Below are 17,806 nucleotides of genomic sequence, written 5' to 3' on the forward strand. Positions count from 1 at the left end.
CTATTTTTGGTTTTCATTTGGAGAGCATGCTCAGAGATTTTTTTTTCCTTTTAAAAAAATATCAAGGAAATCTACTTTGTCCTGGGCTGGGATATCAGCTCAGAGTGGGGGGTGGGGAGAAAAAACCCTTTTACTTTTATTTCATATCTGATCTGCACTGGTTTTAATTCTTCTTACCAATTTGTGTTTGAATTGTAGAGGTTTGCTCTTGATTTTCGCTTTTTATTTTTAAGAGAAAACACTTCTTGTTTTTTCTTTTTTTTATTGTTTTTCTTTTAATTTATTTTGTTTACATGGATTCAAGTTTCCCACTGAATATAACTCCCTCACCCCCAACCCGTGTCCCTTTTTATATCCCTCTTCTCCCCTCCCCCTAAATCCTTCCCCTCTTCTGTCTAGGATTTGCTATCCTGTTATCTATACCACTGTGCTATGTATATATAATTTCACTAATCCCTTCACCTTCTCTGATCCCATCCCCTCATTCCTTTCCCTCTGACAGCTGTCCCTCTGTTCCCTGTGACCCTGCCTCTGCCTCTATTCCGTTCCTCAGTTTACTTTGTTTATTACCTTCTACATATAGATGAGATCATATGATATTTTTTTTCCTGCCTGGCTTATTTTACTTAGCATAATAATCTTCAGGTCTTTCCAATGCTGTCGCAAAAGGTAAGATTTCCTTCTTTTTCATGGCTGTGTAGTATTCCTTTGTGTATATGTACCACTGCTTTTTAATCCACTCATTCACTGATGGACACTTGGGCTGTTTCCAGATCTTGGCTATTGTAAACAATGTTGCAATAAACATGGGGGTGCATATCTTCTTTTGAAACAGTGATTTGATATTCTTAGGATATATTCCTAAAAGTGGGATAGCTAGGTCAAAAGGCAGTATCATTTTTAATTTTTTGAGGAAACACCATACAGTTCTCCACAGTGGCTGCACAAGTTTGCATTCCCACCAGCAGTGCTGGAGGGTTTCCTTTTCTCCACACCCTCACCAGTACTTACTGTGTGTTGATTTGTTAATGAATGCCATTCTGACAGGTGTGAGGTGGTATCTCATTGCACTTTTAATTTGCATTTCTCTGATGATTAGTGACACTGAACATTTTTTAATTTGCTTATTAGCCATTTGTATGTCCTCTTTGAAGAAATGTTTATTCAGTTCTTTTGCCCATTTTTTAGTTAAATTGTTTATCTTTCTGGTGTTGAGTTTTACAAGTTCTTTATAAATTTTGGTTATTAAGCCCTTATCAGATGTATTGGTGAATATGTTCTCCCATTGTGTGTCTTTTTTTTTTTTGCAAGAGAGACAGAGAGAAAGAGAGAGAGAGGGACAGATAGGGATAGATAGGAAGGGAGAGAGATGAGAAGCATCAACTCATAGTTGTGGCACCTTAGTTGTTCATTGATTGCTTTCTCATATATGCCTTGATTGTAGGGGGTTGCAGCTGAGCCAGTGATTCCTTGCTCAAGCCAGTGACCTTGGGCTTCAAGCCAGTAACCATGGGATCATGTCTATGTTCAAGCCAGAGACACTGCTCTCAAGCTGGTGAACCTGTGCTCAAGCTGGTGATCTTGGGGTTTTCAACCTGGGTCCTCTGCGTCCCCGGCCAATGCTCTATCCACTGGCCACCACCTGATCAGGCAGTGTGGCTTCTTTATATCTTTAGTTATAAGATTTCTGTTCAGCTAGTCTCAGGTGGTTTTCAATGATTGCCGTCTTATAATTTTGTTGTAATTTTGGTGTGCTTGTGGAAAGAGGCAAACACATTTAACTACTTCGCCTTCTGACTGAAATTCCTTGTCAATATATTTTCTTCATGTAAAAGTACTCAATTTTTAACATAATTTTTAAAAAAGGAAAGGTAATAATAAGTCATTTAACTTAAAAACCTAGTTTCCTTATTTCTTTCTAAATAATATGTTAAATTAAATATAAACATTTTACTCACATATGAATATTTTTATTAATTTAATGTGTTATTAAGTTGGCAAAATCTTAAATTATAATCTCAACCACCTCTAAATTATCTTGTACAAAATTAGCTCTATACAAAAAAAATAGAATACATTCTTTTCATTATATTTTAAATGAACAAATAATTTATAGGTTAATAAAACACAGACACTTGTATTTTTCACTTAGCTTTGGTAGGTTGAATGTAACATATCAATATTTATTTAGATTTTCTTAATGAAAAAAAATTACTACTTTGGTCTACTTTTGGAAATACATCTCTCCAAGATCTGTGTGTATGTGTGTGTTTACAGTCATAAAAATCTTTTGGCTTTTGAGGTGACATTAGAAAGAATTTATATTGCTCTTTCATTTCTAAGTTCTTTGGTAGTATTGAATGCAACATTTTATGTCTTAGAATTTCTCTCCTGCCATTCATCTTGTTCTAGGTAAATTATAATTTTAGCATCTTTTTATTTGTGACCAGATATACTGCATCCCACAACTTCCAGAATCTCATTCCTTAAGGCAGGATGAATATGCTGTCAGGAAGGTCCATTGCCAATTTGTGAATTTTTCCAAATATAGTGAGTATCCTTCAGGAACCTGATGCCAATTTTTTAATCACTTCAAATTTTAAGTAGTATAAACACACTTGTCAGTTATGCTACGAAGTGAGAAGAATCTGAGATTTTACCTTACGTGCAAAATGAGACATTAGCCTGCTGCAGATTTGTGGTGACTGGCAGAAAAAAGAAACCCGTTTCAAAAAACAAAAGCCTGTTTACGAATGGTAAACCAGGAAGCATATACGTAAGTGTATTTTCTTTAGTTTCTCTTGCCCCTTAGTCCCCTGTGGGTAATATAGATGAGCCAAGACGGATGCCTTTATATGGAAGGGGCTGTAATACAGAAGAGTAATTTCAAATTTAGAGAATCTTTGTCTTTATAATGGACACTGATCGGTGTCAGCCTTTTTGGTGAAGGAAGACATTCCTTATATCCCAAGGCTATGATCATTGCTGCCCTTTGCTCAATCTCACAAGGCTTATATGAAAACCTGCCATTTTCCCAGAGGGATATACTATATCTATATTCTAAGGCTACTTTATATATAGATTCTGTTAAAAAAAAATAGTTCAGAACAAAGGGCAGTCAAAATGTGCAGAAATATGAAACACCCATCAGAAATTGTTTTCCAACAACTCTTGGCTGAATTCAGTATGTGTTACATTATGTATTTAATGATATTGGAGAGTTCTCAGAACAACACCCAACACTTTTACTAAGGATGGGTCCTCATGGTCCCTGCTTCTTTGTGTCAGTACCTTGCAAGGCCAGGTGAATCTATTTGATGCACTGTAAGTCCTGGTCCCAAATTTTCACTGCAAGAGAAGCAATTATTCAGAATTTTTATTACTGAATTACAACTGGTCTGGGGTTCAGGTCACCCACTGCCACAATAAGAATAAGCAGAAACTGTGTCTGAGAGGGTAATAGGTATCTTTAATCAAGATTGCCAGCCACCTGAGGAGACAGGCAGCATGCCCTAACCCCAAAACCTGCCTTATAATCTCAGTCGCAAGGACTGATTATATACTTTTTTGTTGAGGTTAGTACAATGGGGGCATACAGTTAGTCATAAAGTAGGATAGGTGGTTCCCAGCATTTTATGAGTCAGCAAACAAAATGGCTGGTTCCCAGATCATAATTTCTTCTCCATGGCATTTTAATCTAATCCCGGTCTTTATTGCTTCTTGGGCGCCAGTCATCTCCTCAGGAATATGGGAGCATCCAGCTTCAGTAATTCTCCTCAGGGCTATGGAAGTATCCGGCTTCAGTAGTTCTCCTGCATTCCTGGTTGGGGTGCTAAAGATAATCTAGGAAATAGGTTACATATAGTGTACTAACAATCATATATGATATATATGAATAGATATATTACTGATTGTATATTATATTAATACCCTATCACTTTGAGTCTATAGACAAAGAAAGGATGGCTTTGCCACAAACTAATAACAGTTTATAATTTTTTTTTCAAATACAGGAAGGAGTTAAAATACAAAAAATCCAAATATTACGGTTGTCTTCTACATTATGTTTGGGATAAGACAATATCTGAAATTTAACTGTGGTATGCAGAATTTCCACCCACCTGGAATTGTGCTATGAATATGCTACATTACATGGTAAATACTAATATATGCAATTAACATTGCTAATTAACTGACCTTTATAAAGGAAGAGTATCCTGATTATTTAAATGTTATTAATATACTCTATGAGTCCTTATTGCAGAAAAGGAAACCAGAGGTTCCAAGCATGAAAAGAATTCCATATAATTGCTGGCTTAAAGATAAAAACAGTCATGCCTGATCTGTGGTGAAGCAGTGGATAAAGCATCAATCTGGAACACTGAGATTGCTGGTTCGAAACACTGAGCTTGCCTGGTCAAAGCACAAATGGGAGTTGGTGCTTCCTGCTCCTACCCTCTTCTCTATCTCTTCTCTCTAAAATAAATAAATACAATCTTAAAAAATTTTTTTCTAAAGTTAAAAAGAGTTATGTTAAAAGTATGACAAGGAAATAAATTTTGTCAACAAGAGAGCTTGTAAGAAGACCTCAAGCTTCAGATGAATATGATATTAAGATGTTACCATGTAATTAGAGAAATCTTATTTTTAAGAAGTGGAGATTAGTTAGAATATGGTAGCAACATTATTTTCAGAGAGTTTCAAATGACAGTACTACTGTCTCCACTTGTGAATTCTAGGTTTTAGAGATATATGGTAAAAACAATAATTTTCAAGTATATATTAATAAAGTCATATGTATTAAAATTTTGCTAAATTTCTTATTTTAGTGCTTTTAAAATTATTTTGACTATCTAGAAGAAACTCATTTGTGCACTATTATACATTTACTACATCATAGTATTATTTCAAACAACAACAAAAATACATCCATGCACACACAAGAGCAGGTTTGACTTTTCAACATTAATTTCAGTAAGTAAATTAATAAAAATTAATTAATTAATTAGTTAGTTAAATAATAGTCTCCTTCCTTCTTTCTTTTTTCTTTTCATGTCCAAGGATAAGCACATCACAAACCTTTTTTGGCACTATTTTCAACATATTTCTAGAATATAGCCATTTCTAACTTTGTCTTTGGTTACCAACCTCGTTCATGACACTGCCATTATTCTCCCAGATTATTGCAATACCCATTCATCTGATCACCTTCCTTCTCCTTCCCACTCCCCAACAATCCTTAATTTCTGGGTCAATTCACTGGGGAACAATTTTTTTTTTCATTTTCTGTTGCATGAGGTTTTAGAACTGTTTCTATATATCTCTGCATAACTGATTCCAAATCTGAAATCCAATTTTGGGTACATGCTCTAGTTTTTATGCAATTTTAATTTCTTTTTGTTACAGTTAATGGCATGCATTGGTTTTTAAGCTGGAGTTAAAGGGCAATGACTCTTAGATTGAACATAACCACAAGGCAAGCTTACAGAGAAAAACTAATGTCAGATTTAAGTCAGCACACTTGAATTAGGTAAAAACAAGTGCTTTTGTGGATGCAACAAAATTTTGTTCCCTAGTATTATTAATTCAAAAAATTTATTTATTTAAATTTTTATTTTAGTATATTTATTTATTTGTTTGTTTATTAATTTTAGAGAGTAGACAAAGAGAGAGAGAGAAAGAGAGAGGGAGGCGGAGAAGCAGGAAGTATCTACTGCCTTATGTGCCTTGACCAGTCAAGCCCAGGGTTTTGAACCGGTAACCTCAGCATTCCATGTCAACACTTTACCTACTGAGCCATCACAAGTCAGGCTTTTTTTTTTTTAGTATTTAAAAGATTTTTTTTTAGAGAATTTTGGTTTACAATACAATGAAGACCAGAGAGAAGACTATATCATGGGTAATATATATTACCATTTCTATATCCTACTAGCACTGACAGATTCAGCTAATAATTTTGTCTACTTTGAATATTTTATTTAGGTGGCTTCCAGTGAAATAAACAATAGATATAAAAGTTGAAAGAATAAACACCAAAAATGCATTAGCTACTTCTTTTGTAATTTGCAGCTTAAAAGGCATGTGAGTGTATTTAATAGAATGTACAGCTATCACCCAAAAGTGCATATGACTAACTCAACATTAATATACTCCCATGATGTCAATTTGTTTCTCTGTTAATGTGAATTCCCTGTAATTTGATTTTGGGATCTGTGACATACTATATATATGATTTTATTAAACATTCTTTACAAAAAATGAATAACATCCTATATCAAAGAATGACTGCTTAGAAAAATATCAGCAGAAAGCTATAAATCAAAAAATGTAAAAATAAATTGTAAATTGTCAAAAAGATGAATGTGTATTTTAAAGTACCCTCCCCTAAAAAAAATTTGTCAATTTGCCATCATTACAGTGCAAATGTGTATTCACTTCCTTGAGTTTTAAAACTCCTATCGGTTGCATACAAGTGTAATAATTTTTACCATGAGATTTGAGCATTTGATTAACAATTTAAGGTCATACTCTGCATTCTTTAAGAAATGATCTTGTATAGATTGCACAGGCATTTTAGAAATTAATTTTTTAAACTTTTCTGGAACATATTTTTAATAAACTTTACTTTTTAGAGTGCTTTTAGGTTTGTGGCAAAATTAAGTGGAGAGCACAGATGTACATACCTTCAGATATTGGGCCTGCTTTATTAGGAAGTTACAGCAATTCATAAAGCTGACTTACTAGGAAGCTATAGCATTCACAACCTATTCATTCATACACTCTAGGAGGGACCACCACATTCTCCACTGAGAAATATTTAATCCTGAATTGGACAGGAAAAGGTTTCTCTGGGAGATTGTCTGCCCTGTACGAGGTTATTGGGGAGAGAAAGGGGATAAACTCTTCTGCTGGATATATGTGCAGTAAAAAACAAATAATGCAATAAAACTTTGGACATCTGCAATGAGAGTCAAAATGGCTCAGAGAAGTGCTTCTACTTAGAGGCATGTTCAGTAAAAGCTAAAATGACAACAGAAGGATTAGAATTTAGCTTGGGAAAATCTGGAAGAAGAATCGGATTGGATAGAGGAGATGAAATCCTGGTTGGTCCAAAGAAGAGATTGGGTATGAAAAGAGCCTAATTCAGACCTGGAAAGAATCAGTGAGTGGGTTGGATGGTTTAAATGACAGCTTGCTAATGCATGAGAACTGAGAAAATATATACATGGCGGATGATCAGGAACTTTGGGGAAGCTTCTGCTAGAGCCTACTTACCCTCCATGACCCCGAGGGTGTATTATTTCCCTTCACCTCAGTAAAATGTTAGCACTATGTTTAAACTTTTCCACACATGTGGCTTTGAAATTCCTTTCTCTCAATATCGCAAAAGAACCCCTTTTCACTGGTGACAAATATAAAGATATAGATGAACAGATTAGGAGACTAAAAGGGTTTTTTAAAATGTAAGGACTTGTTGATTAGCTAGATGTTAGAGATGAAGGATCAGACTCCATCTATCAAGGCTGAATGAATGTCAAACCATATTTAGGAACATGAACGAAAGTATTATATAAAGGATACCAAGATATCTAAAAAGTATTCTATTGAGAAATTCTCACTGTTAAAGCCCTGTTTGAAAAGTTGAAAACATATTTAAGCATATTTCCAATAATGTGAAAAAGTATGCACATGCTTTTAAAGAACGATTTATGGAAACAGAACTGTTTTGTTGGTTTCTGTTTCCACATATAAGAAGTTTGATAGTTACCACTCGACCTAACAACAATAAAAAGCTCAGCAAGCTTAAAAATCCCATTGCCCCTGTTGGGCAAATGAGTTTGTGAAATTTGTATTTTTTGAGTTTGCTCACTTTTATTGTTAAAAAATGGCACTGGGCCCTGGCCGGTTGGCTCAGCGGTAGAGCGTCGGCCTAGCGTGCGGAGGACCCGGGTTCGATTCCCGGCCAGGGCACATAGGAGAAGCGCCCATTTGCTTCTCCACCCCTCCGCCGCGCTTTCCTCTCTGTCTCTCTCTTCCCCTCCCGCAGCCAAGGCTCCACTGGAGCAAAGATGGCCCGGGCGCTGGGGATGGCTCTGTGGCCTCTGCCTCAGGCGCTAGAGTGGCTCTGGTCGCAATATGGCGACGCCCAGGATGGGCAGAGCATCAGCCCCCTGGGGGGCAGAGCACCGCCCCATGGTGGGCGTGCCGGGTGGATCCCGGTCGGGCGCATGCGGGAGTCTGTCTGACTGTCTCTCCCTGTTTCCAGCTTCAGAAAAATGAAAAAAAAAAAAAAAAAAAAAAAAAAAAAAAAAAATGGCACTGGGCAGCCACATGTGTGCTTGCTCTCAGAGCAGGGTAGTTGATTGCAAATTGCAGATTGCATTCCTGCTTGGGAGGGGTCATAGCTTTGCTAATGTTTGCTGGAGGAAGGGTCTTTGTGAACCCAGGCAGTTTTGTAGGGAGAGCGGAGAGACTATAGAGTGCTGAAGAAGAAGTAAGTTTTGCAGAGAGAGAGAGGGTGTGCAGATGGGGAACCAGAGCTGAGTGGCTTTGTGAGCTCTCGTGAGACTAGTGGGACCTTTGGTTCTAGGAGGAACCAGAAAGATTCTTCTGGTTGTGAAACCAGAGAATGCATCAAGACTTTGGGAGTCCTGAATAAAAGGAAGTATTTTCTCTGTCTGTTTGCTAGTGAGAGACTTTAATAAAGGAACGGCTCACCAGTTTTTGGCTCCATTGTTACTTTACCATCTGCCCAAATTCAGTATGAACCTGCATGGCCATGACAGCAGCGACCACTGGCCATAAAGCCCCCCTCCCACCAAATGTAAGAGGCAGACAGCCAAGTCAAGATGTCACAGTTTACTAGATGATACTCACGTGAACACATCTATGAGAGCCAGTGTCAGGGTGAATAAACTTGAATGGTAATTGGAAATTGTTGGAAGCTTAGTATGGCAAATTCTGAGAATTAAGAAACCCAAGGGCACACCATCTTAGGGGGGACCACATAGATTTATGAGGATTGCCTTCAGGAACTCAACCAGATTCTCACAGAAAATATTAAAGAAAATTCCCCTCTGGTTTATGGAAAGGGGAGGGGAAATAGGACCATTTTGAAATAGGCAAGAACACACTTTTCTTCTGACCTCAGGAGAAACTACTTAACAGGAATGTAACCCTCCATGGTGTAATGCAAGCCTAACTGACCTGAGAGAAAGAAGATAACCAACTCCAGTTAGCTGCCTCTAAACTCCCAAGTGGGAGAAGGACATACGCAACTCCAGCCAACTCAAGACACACTCTCCCATCTACTACGGGGGAGGGAATTTACTGAAAACACCTGTGCTCTTCACCGTCCATAGTCATAGGCATCACAGGCACAATAAAACACTGAGACCTAATAATAGGAATACACAATTATTCCCCTCCCCCCAATTCCTCACTATCAAATTACAAAAGGCCTATTTAGAGCAGTTTCTTTTACAGGGTACATCCAGTCCAGCTATCAAGAAAACATTTCAAGACTTAACAAAAGGGGGAAAAAATCACAATTTGAAAAGAAAGAGCAAGCACCAGAACCAAACATAGCAGGGAAATTTGTATAGTCAACAAGAGATTTAAAACATCTATGATTACCATTCCGAGAGCTCTGGTCAAAAAAATAGAGAACATCCAAGACATATGGGCAATGTGAGCAAAAATAAAAGTCATAAGAAAGAACCATAAATAAATTTAAAGATCAGAAAACACTGTCAAAGAAATAAAAGATGCTTTTGATGCGCTTGTTAGTAAACTGGATGCAACTGAGGAAAAGATCTCTGATTTACAGATTATAACAATAGAATCTTCAAACCTAATAAGCAAAGAGAAGAAAGGCTGATAAAACAGACAGAATAATCAAAGACAGTGGGACAAGTACAAAAAAATGTGTAACATATATAAGATGGGAATACCAGAGAAGAAGGAGAGAAAAAAATGCAAATGTTTGAAACAGTAATGACTAAGAATTTCCCTAAATTTATGCCAAACACTAAACCATAGTTCCAGGAAGCTTAGAGAACACCAAGCAGAATCAATGTCAAAAGTATGTTACCTAGGCAAATTATTTTCAAACTACAGAAAATCAAAGACAAAAACATTCTGAGAAGATATCAACTGAATAAAAAATACACCTATAAAGATAAGAATGTCTCATAACTTCTCAGAAACCATGCAAGAAAAAATAAATTAAAATTAAATAAAATGTTGAGAGAAAAATCTGACCAACCTAGAATTCTGTATGCAGTGAAATTACCTTTCAAAAAGTAAAAAAAGAAATAAAAACATTTTCAGACAAACAAAAATTGAGGAAATTTTTTGCTAGTCTGTCTTACAAAAAATGTTCAAGATGATTTAGAAAGAAGGAAATGCTATATAGGTTAGAAACTCAGATCCACATAAAGACAGAATGAGCCTCAGAGAACAGACAAGTTACAGTCAAACAAAAACTTTTGTTTTAATTGATCATATATGAATATTTTAAAAACAATAACAATGTACTGAAACATACATAAATCATAAACACACATACACCTGCCTATATGCATGCCTACATATTAGTGAACTGAATAAAAGCCATAAGAGAGAAAGGAATTGCTATTATTGTCTTTCAGTAACTTAATAACTACCTCTGAATCAGTATAGTGTTATATGAAAGTAAGCTTTGATTGTAGTAAATATGTATCATGAACTCTAAATAGGTCAAATTTGACTTACTACTTCAAGTTTATGGTGGGCAGGGGATTTTAGATTGGATTGGACCGTATCTTTTCCAGTTTTTCTCCAACCAAACTACTCAGAGCCTGATTTTTCTGTTGGATTACTCTGATTTTTTTCTAATTATTTTGTTGTGCAGACACTTCAAGGAACTATTTAATCCTAATATTCATTGGGGGGTGCAGCCTGCTTGGTTTTGCCAAGACTAAGCAAAATTCTTATGCCTATAAACAGTCTGGAAAGAAAACAGCAATAGGGCTCAGCAGGAAGAAGAGGAAAGAAAAGTTAGCTTTTCCAGATTTGTTTTTATTTTTCTAATTCCAAAGGATTATAATCTCTTCCAATTAATACAGGCAAATCTACCTTTTTGCAAACGTATTTTTTAATAAAAAAATAAAGAAGGAAACATAGCAGCTTGCTGGCATGTGGCTCATAAATTCATCTCTGAGGTTTTTTTACAGCCAACTAGAACCCCAGGACATTGAGTATTCCATGCCTGAATCACCTGCAATTTTAGCAGAAACAGCTCTTGGCCAGTGGTGGGATAGGGAAAGGATGGCATTAAAATAGCCTGGTGTGAAACCAAAGGACTTGATAAGAATACCGAACCGCTTTTGTTTCAGATATCTTCATTAAATCTTGCTCACTTTTAGACTTTGAAATACAAGAAGTTCTGAAAAATGATTATATTTATCCATATCTGAACATGCTGAAGCCTAAAACAAGGAAAAATTATCAGCTTTTTAAATGTCTACAGATCTAATTTTTACATTAAAGCATGTGCCCTCCAAAAGCAAGAATCACTTCTAACTTCCTCCTTAACCCAGCTTTTCAGGTGGGAAATCACTGAGATCATTCGGTGAATGAGTAAATAATATAATTTAACAAAGTCCCACAAGACATACTAATCAAGTTTTGATTCTTCTAATCTGCCTGGTAATCTTTGGTATATTAAAACTCTTTGAAGGTTGTTTTTACATGTCTCTCTGACTTACACATTATTATGCTCAGAATAACTCTTAAAATGATTGTGTAATGAAACACAGTCACATCAATACTCCAGCTGTGAAATTCACATAGCATATGACTTCTGATATATAAAGTTTAGGATTTAGCAAAATAAAGAGATTTAGTAGACCAGTATACTTTCACTTATTTTCTTTCTGCCTGACCCAGTAAAATGCTAACATTGATGGCTATATCACATAGTCATTGTATAGAATTAATTGCAATATATACATGAAATAATTATAATATGTCTGAAAAGTATCAATCACTTTATTAATATATTTATGACTACTGCTATCACTAGTAACATATAGCATAATAGTTTAGAATAAAAATTCTGAAGTCACACTTTCTTAGTTAAAATCTGAACACCACCACTTAACAAGCTGGTTACATGGACAAGTGAAAAAATTCTCTCAACGCCTCTATTTTCTCATCTCAAGGAAGTTCCCTCGACTTAATTTTTAAACACATGAAAGTTTTTGTACTTTTCTCTTAGAGTAAAATGTGTTTTAAATTATTTTTTTAAATAATCCTACTTTCTTGATAAAATAATTTTCTTGGAATTTTACCTGGTTTGACAATGAAGTTAGTTATATACTGATTTCAAAGTTTTAGATATGAAAATACACTGAAGTAATTAACACTTGTCAAAAATAAAATATTAAATTCAGGCTAGTCAGTAATAATAATGAATCTTACCAAGTAATAAGAAAAAGGATCTGGTTGCTATTGTGGCTAGCAACAATTGACATAACCACTTGACTGTGTTTTGCTTATGAAGCAGAAAGGTCTTAGGTTGTTAAAATATAACCATAGTTTTCCTTAGGTTAGTTGTTCTTATTTTAAATTAATTATAAATTGTATACCTTTGGAATAAGTTAAGCAAGAAATTTCCTGCACTGGGTGACATATAATTCCTTTTAACAGGTTTATAACTTCTAGGTATTTGTTTTAATAATCCGACAAGCTAAACTGTATATGTACCTTTCTTAAAGCCTGAAATATTTGTGGATCCCAGAAGTGTAATTAATATCCATTTATCAAGTGTGAGTACTAACTAAACTAAGACAAGAAAAAAAGTAATAATAAACATTCTTTGAGTGCTTGCTATGTATCAGTGACTGTGTGGGAAGAGTTATTTGCCTAATATCATTTAATTCCCACACAAAATGTTTGTGGTAATGCTTGTGAGTATCATTGTAAGCCTACCACATCCACGGCTTATAAATGAAGGAACTGAAAGTGTAGGTGGGTAATTATTTGTCCTGTGTCACTTAAGTATTAAGTGGCTGTATATCTGAATCCATATTTTTAACTGTTAAAGTGAACTTCTGTATACTTCTTTACTATAAGCAGCAGCCAAGAGTGAAGGCCAAATCAAACGTATCTTTCAAAAAAATTTATAACAAGATTCTAAGAAGATGTAAGAATAATCACCAAGAATCTCTCTCCACCAAGCAATTGCATTGACGGGATTTGACTGGTGCAACTATTTTGCAACTCTATAGTCTTCTGAAGGCTTACAACTTCCAAGGGAAGGCTTGAATAGTAACTTGCACTTAGTTTCAGTCAAAATCAGCTCTTTGCACTATATGAAGTAACTAACCATCCCCTTCCTCCAGACTCTGGTGGAAGTCATGTAAACATTAGAGGAGTGAGTGGTTTACACTCACTTATGGGAGTCGAGGAACACAGAAACTACCTTGTTTTCCAAGTAGTGAGCATTTGTGTTCTTATTGCTTCTTCCTGCTTCTGACCTTAGCAGTACAGACAGCGACTTGGGTGGGCATTGCTGTTTTCTCTTCCACTTGTTACAAGCCTCTGCCTTTCTTCCTGAGGTGAGTTCCAAGGGATTTAGTGGTCTGATGCCCTTTTATTTCTCATTTATTTTTTTTTCTTTTCGCTTTTTGAGAACCATACATAAACACTAGGATGTTTCTAAAGCTTCTATATGTTCAAGAAAAATGAAAAATAATAGTGCATGCTCAGGGAAAGTAGCATTCTGATAATACCTTAGAGTATCCAAAGTTTACCTCTCACATTGATCCTCATCACAGACACATCACACACACACACACACACACACACACACACACACACACACACACACACCAAAACTAAACAACTGTCTTGATCAGATTATATGCCAATATTATTCTTTCTTAATAAATAAAATGAATTTAAATATTTTTCCTTTAAAAAAGTATGAAAAAAAACTTATTAACCCAGAAGAAAGGACAGAATCTTATTTCAAGAGATAACATATTAGATTCAAAGTAACAATTAATTTAACAACCAAAGAAAGCACAATGCATTCGCCAAAAAAGAAAAATATGGCTTACTCAAAAGAACCTTTAAAAATATGTTCATAAAAGAGATTACATGACAGATATATAAGACTAAAGTTTTTAAAAAACTGGCTTAAAAATGCTCAAAAAAGTAAATCAGGTGTAGAGAAAATTAAGAAAATAACATATGAACAAAATGAAAATATTAAAAATATGGAAAACCTAAAAATAAAAACAAAAAGATCTAGAACCTAAAATTACAATAACTAAAATAAATAATTTTCCAAAGAAATTCAAAATCAGATTTGAGTTGGTAAAGTAAAGACAAAGAGAAAGAGAAAGAAAAATTGTTTTAAAAAATTGCACAGCATTTAAGGGACTTGTGTAATATCATCAAGCATTATGGACAACTCAGAAGGAGAAAAAATATAAAGAAGTAGAAGAAATATTTTTTAAAGAATGAATAATTAAATTCATGAATATAAAATCCCAAAAGTTCAACAAACTCTAAAAAAGATGAATCCAAAGTTACACATTATAGCTAAACATTGTAACTCAAACACAACAATAGAATCTTATAATCAACAATAAATAAATAATCAAAATATACAAGAATTCTTCAATAAAATTATCAGTAGATTTTTCATCAAAAGACAAGAAACAGTAGCCTAATATATTCAAGGTGCTAAAAAACATATTACTGAAGTAATTTAAAGAAAACATATATAAGTAGAAACACATGACATGTTCATGGTATTAAAGACCTAATATTAAGATGTCAGTATTATTCAATGCATTCTACAGATTCAGTTCAATTCTCTATTAAAATTTCAATTATATTTTTTATAAAAATAAAAAAAGTCTAAACAGAACTTTTGTATTAACTTAACTAAAAAGAGACTATGTCAGTTACAAGCAATTTGATTATCCTTGAAACCTAGAAAGCAATAGTCACATAGTCAAACAAAAGCAATCATTATCTTAGCACTGTCGAGATGAAGACAATCTTAGTCAGTAATCTTAGAATGTTCATGTTATAGCAGGAAGTCAGCTCTAAGGTGGAGATAGATTATAGGTCGATTTTATTTAATGCCATTAGGTATTAATTCTGACCTTTCTTGGTTCCATGTAAGCCAAATATAATGTTTACTAGGTATTATTGCCAACCGTAAGAGAGCTGGTCAATTTAAGTTTAGTTATTGGTGACAGATTTATTTAAAATTATACTTTTCTTAATAGGCATCTGACTTTCTACATGGTCTTGGCTTATTAGAAAAGAATGTCACTTGATGTGCAGACAAATAAAACCACTGTGGTTACACACAGTGGGGCAGCTTTTTCTCCCTGAAAAACCAAATTACTTATCATATAAAAATGCCTAAAGAGAAGGGATATCAGAAGACATTTATCTTTCTCCTGAACATGGTAATATTCCCTTTGTATGGTCATTCTACCCAAGATGGTTCTCTATTGTCATATGACTATCGCTGCATTGTTTATGTTGCTTCTGTGGATCATCAGCTTCACATCATCTCTCATGTTTGGAAAGCATTTTGATGACAACACAATGTTCCCACATACCATCTCATTTAATACTCACTATACAATTAGTATTATAATTAGTATTGTACAGAGGCAAACATTTAAACTGAGTGGATAAATGACTTTCTTGGGTTTAAAAGCTTAAAACTGTTGAGATCAGGATTTCAAGAATTAAACAGTTACTGTGAGAAAGACTCTAGTCAGAAACCAGCTTAGAGCTAAATGATTATATAAGATTCTGCATATAATCTTGACTTACTACTTTTATTCATAGTGAGAAAAGCCAAACATTAGAATGGGTTTCTATGTAATTTCAAAAAAAATTTTGTTTAAAGCATTATAAAATCATATAAATATGTTAAAATTGTGATTTGTGTCTTTCTGCAGTAATCAAATGTTTATTAGCTCTGAAAATCTATTGACTCATCAAAAAAGAAAATGAGTTTTAAACTATTTCTTTAAATGTTGACTAAGCTTGGAAAAAAAATTAAGATGAATACTAATACTCATTATTCATAAAATTAATCAATTTAGAAACATATACAGCAATGCATTTGCCATTGTCTCCCACAGTAAATGTTCAGGGTTTCAGATTAGTAATGAAGTTGTATAATTATGACAGTGGAGGACTGAAACTATTAAATCCAATCGGTTTAAAGCAATATTATGAAATAATTAATAGAAGTCATGGAGAGTCAAGAAAAATGGGCATTTAATTTTTGTATAAAATAAAAATAAAAACTATATAACAATACTCACTAGAAAAATAATGTACTGTCCCTTATTCTATATAATAATCTCCAAATGTATTATTCACAGTCTTACAATGTAAAGCATAGGTTTTGTTTATAGAAACACTAGTAATAGCCAATAGAGTTTCTACTATCCATCCAATGCTTCTCTTTCTTATTTTTAGATTTGTATTGCATTTATTTATTTATTTATTTATTCATTCATTCATAGATTTTTTCTGTAAATATTAATTATTCTCAGACATTACTAAAACTTAGCAAGTGTAAGCAATAAAGAAGATGAGTTCAAATTTAGATTATATTATGGACTTGATATGGCAAAGCAGCAAATATTTAAGACACTTAAAAATAGCTCAGATTGTGCATAAACAGCTCTTGATGTCTTTTTGGTAAAAGGAACCATAAATTACTATATTGGCAGTAACAAAACAAACAGAATAATTATGTCATTAAAACAAAAATTACTTTTTCAATACCTGTCATATAATCGCATACATTTGATTAGACACCTAAAGTGACTGGAAACTGCCAGGTGTATACAGATGAAAATGTAGCTATACATATGCACTTTTTAACTAGAGGAAATGTTTACTTGTCCACATCTAACTTAATGCAGCTCATTGTAGTATTTTCTTCCAAGTGCTAAATCGGGATCCAAGCTGCTTCTATGCTATACTTCTACTATGTAGTCACAACACATTGCTTCATTTTGTGTAGGCTGTGAATGAAAGTTTATGGAAAGCAAAAAAGCACATTCTTAACAGCACTGTAAGATGGGTGTATTACTTTTTCTGCCTTCTATTGGTAGGCAACAGGGTCATTTGATCTCCCTGATTCCAAGATCTGCATACTGGGGATCATGACGATACTCAGAAAGCACTAGTGGTCTCTGACCTGGTCTATTCTTCTTGTAACTACGTACATATATAAATTTTGCTTTCCATTTTATGAAAAAATAATATATTTTTAAGACATACTTCTCAAACCGCTTACTTATATTTTTTAGTCCTCATGCCTGCCTATTTCAACCTAACTGCCAGCTACACTGAGGCTATTTGGAAAATAACTAAAAAGCTATACCATGAAGCTAATTTATTTTTGAGTTGTTTTACTGAATTGATATTTTTTGGAAGCTTTTTGTTTGGATGTAATTTCAAATGTACACATTTTTTTATAGAAATAGACCAAGTGTGCATACTTACTCAAATTTACCAATTTTTCAATCTTGCACTGTTTGCATTTTTACTCTTTCTCTCTCTTGTTTGTCTGTCTCTCTATCTATCTACATACACACACACACATATTTTCTATATCTTTGAAAATAAGTTGGAAAATTTCTGCTACTTTAATGTCAAATACTCCTATGTGTGTTTTTAAAACAAATAATTTCCATACAACAAATAATTTCCATACAACAACAGTTATGAAATCAAGATACTTGGCTTTGGCTGGATGGCT

The sequence above is a fragment of the Saccopteryx leptura genome, chromosome 3 (genome assembly GCF_036850995.1).
Source record: "Saccopteryx leptura isolate mSacLep1 chromosome 3, mSacLep1_pri_phased_curated, whole genome shotgun sequence".
In the NCBI taxonomy this organism is placed as follows: Eukaryota; Metazoa; Chordata; class Mammalia; order Chiroptera; family Emballonuridae; genus Saccopteryx; species Saccopteryx leptura.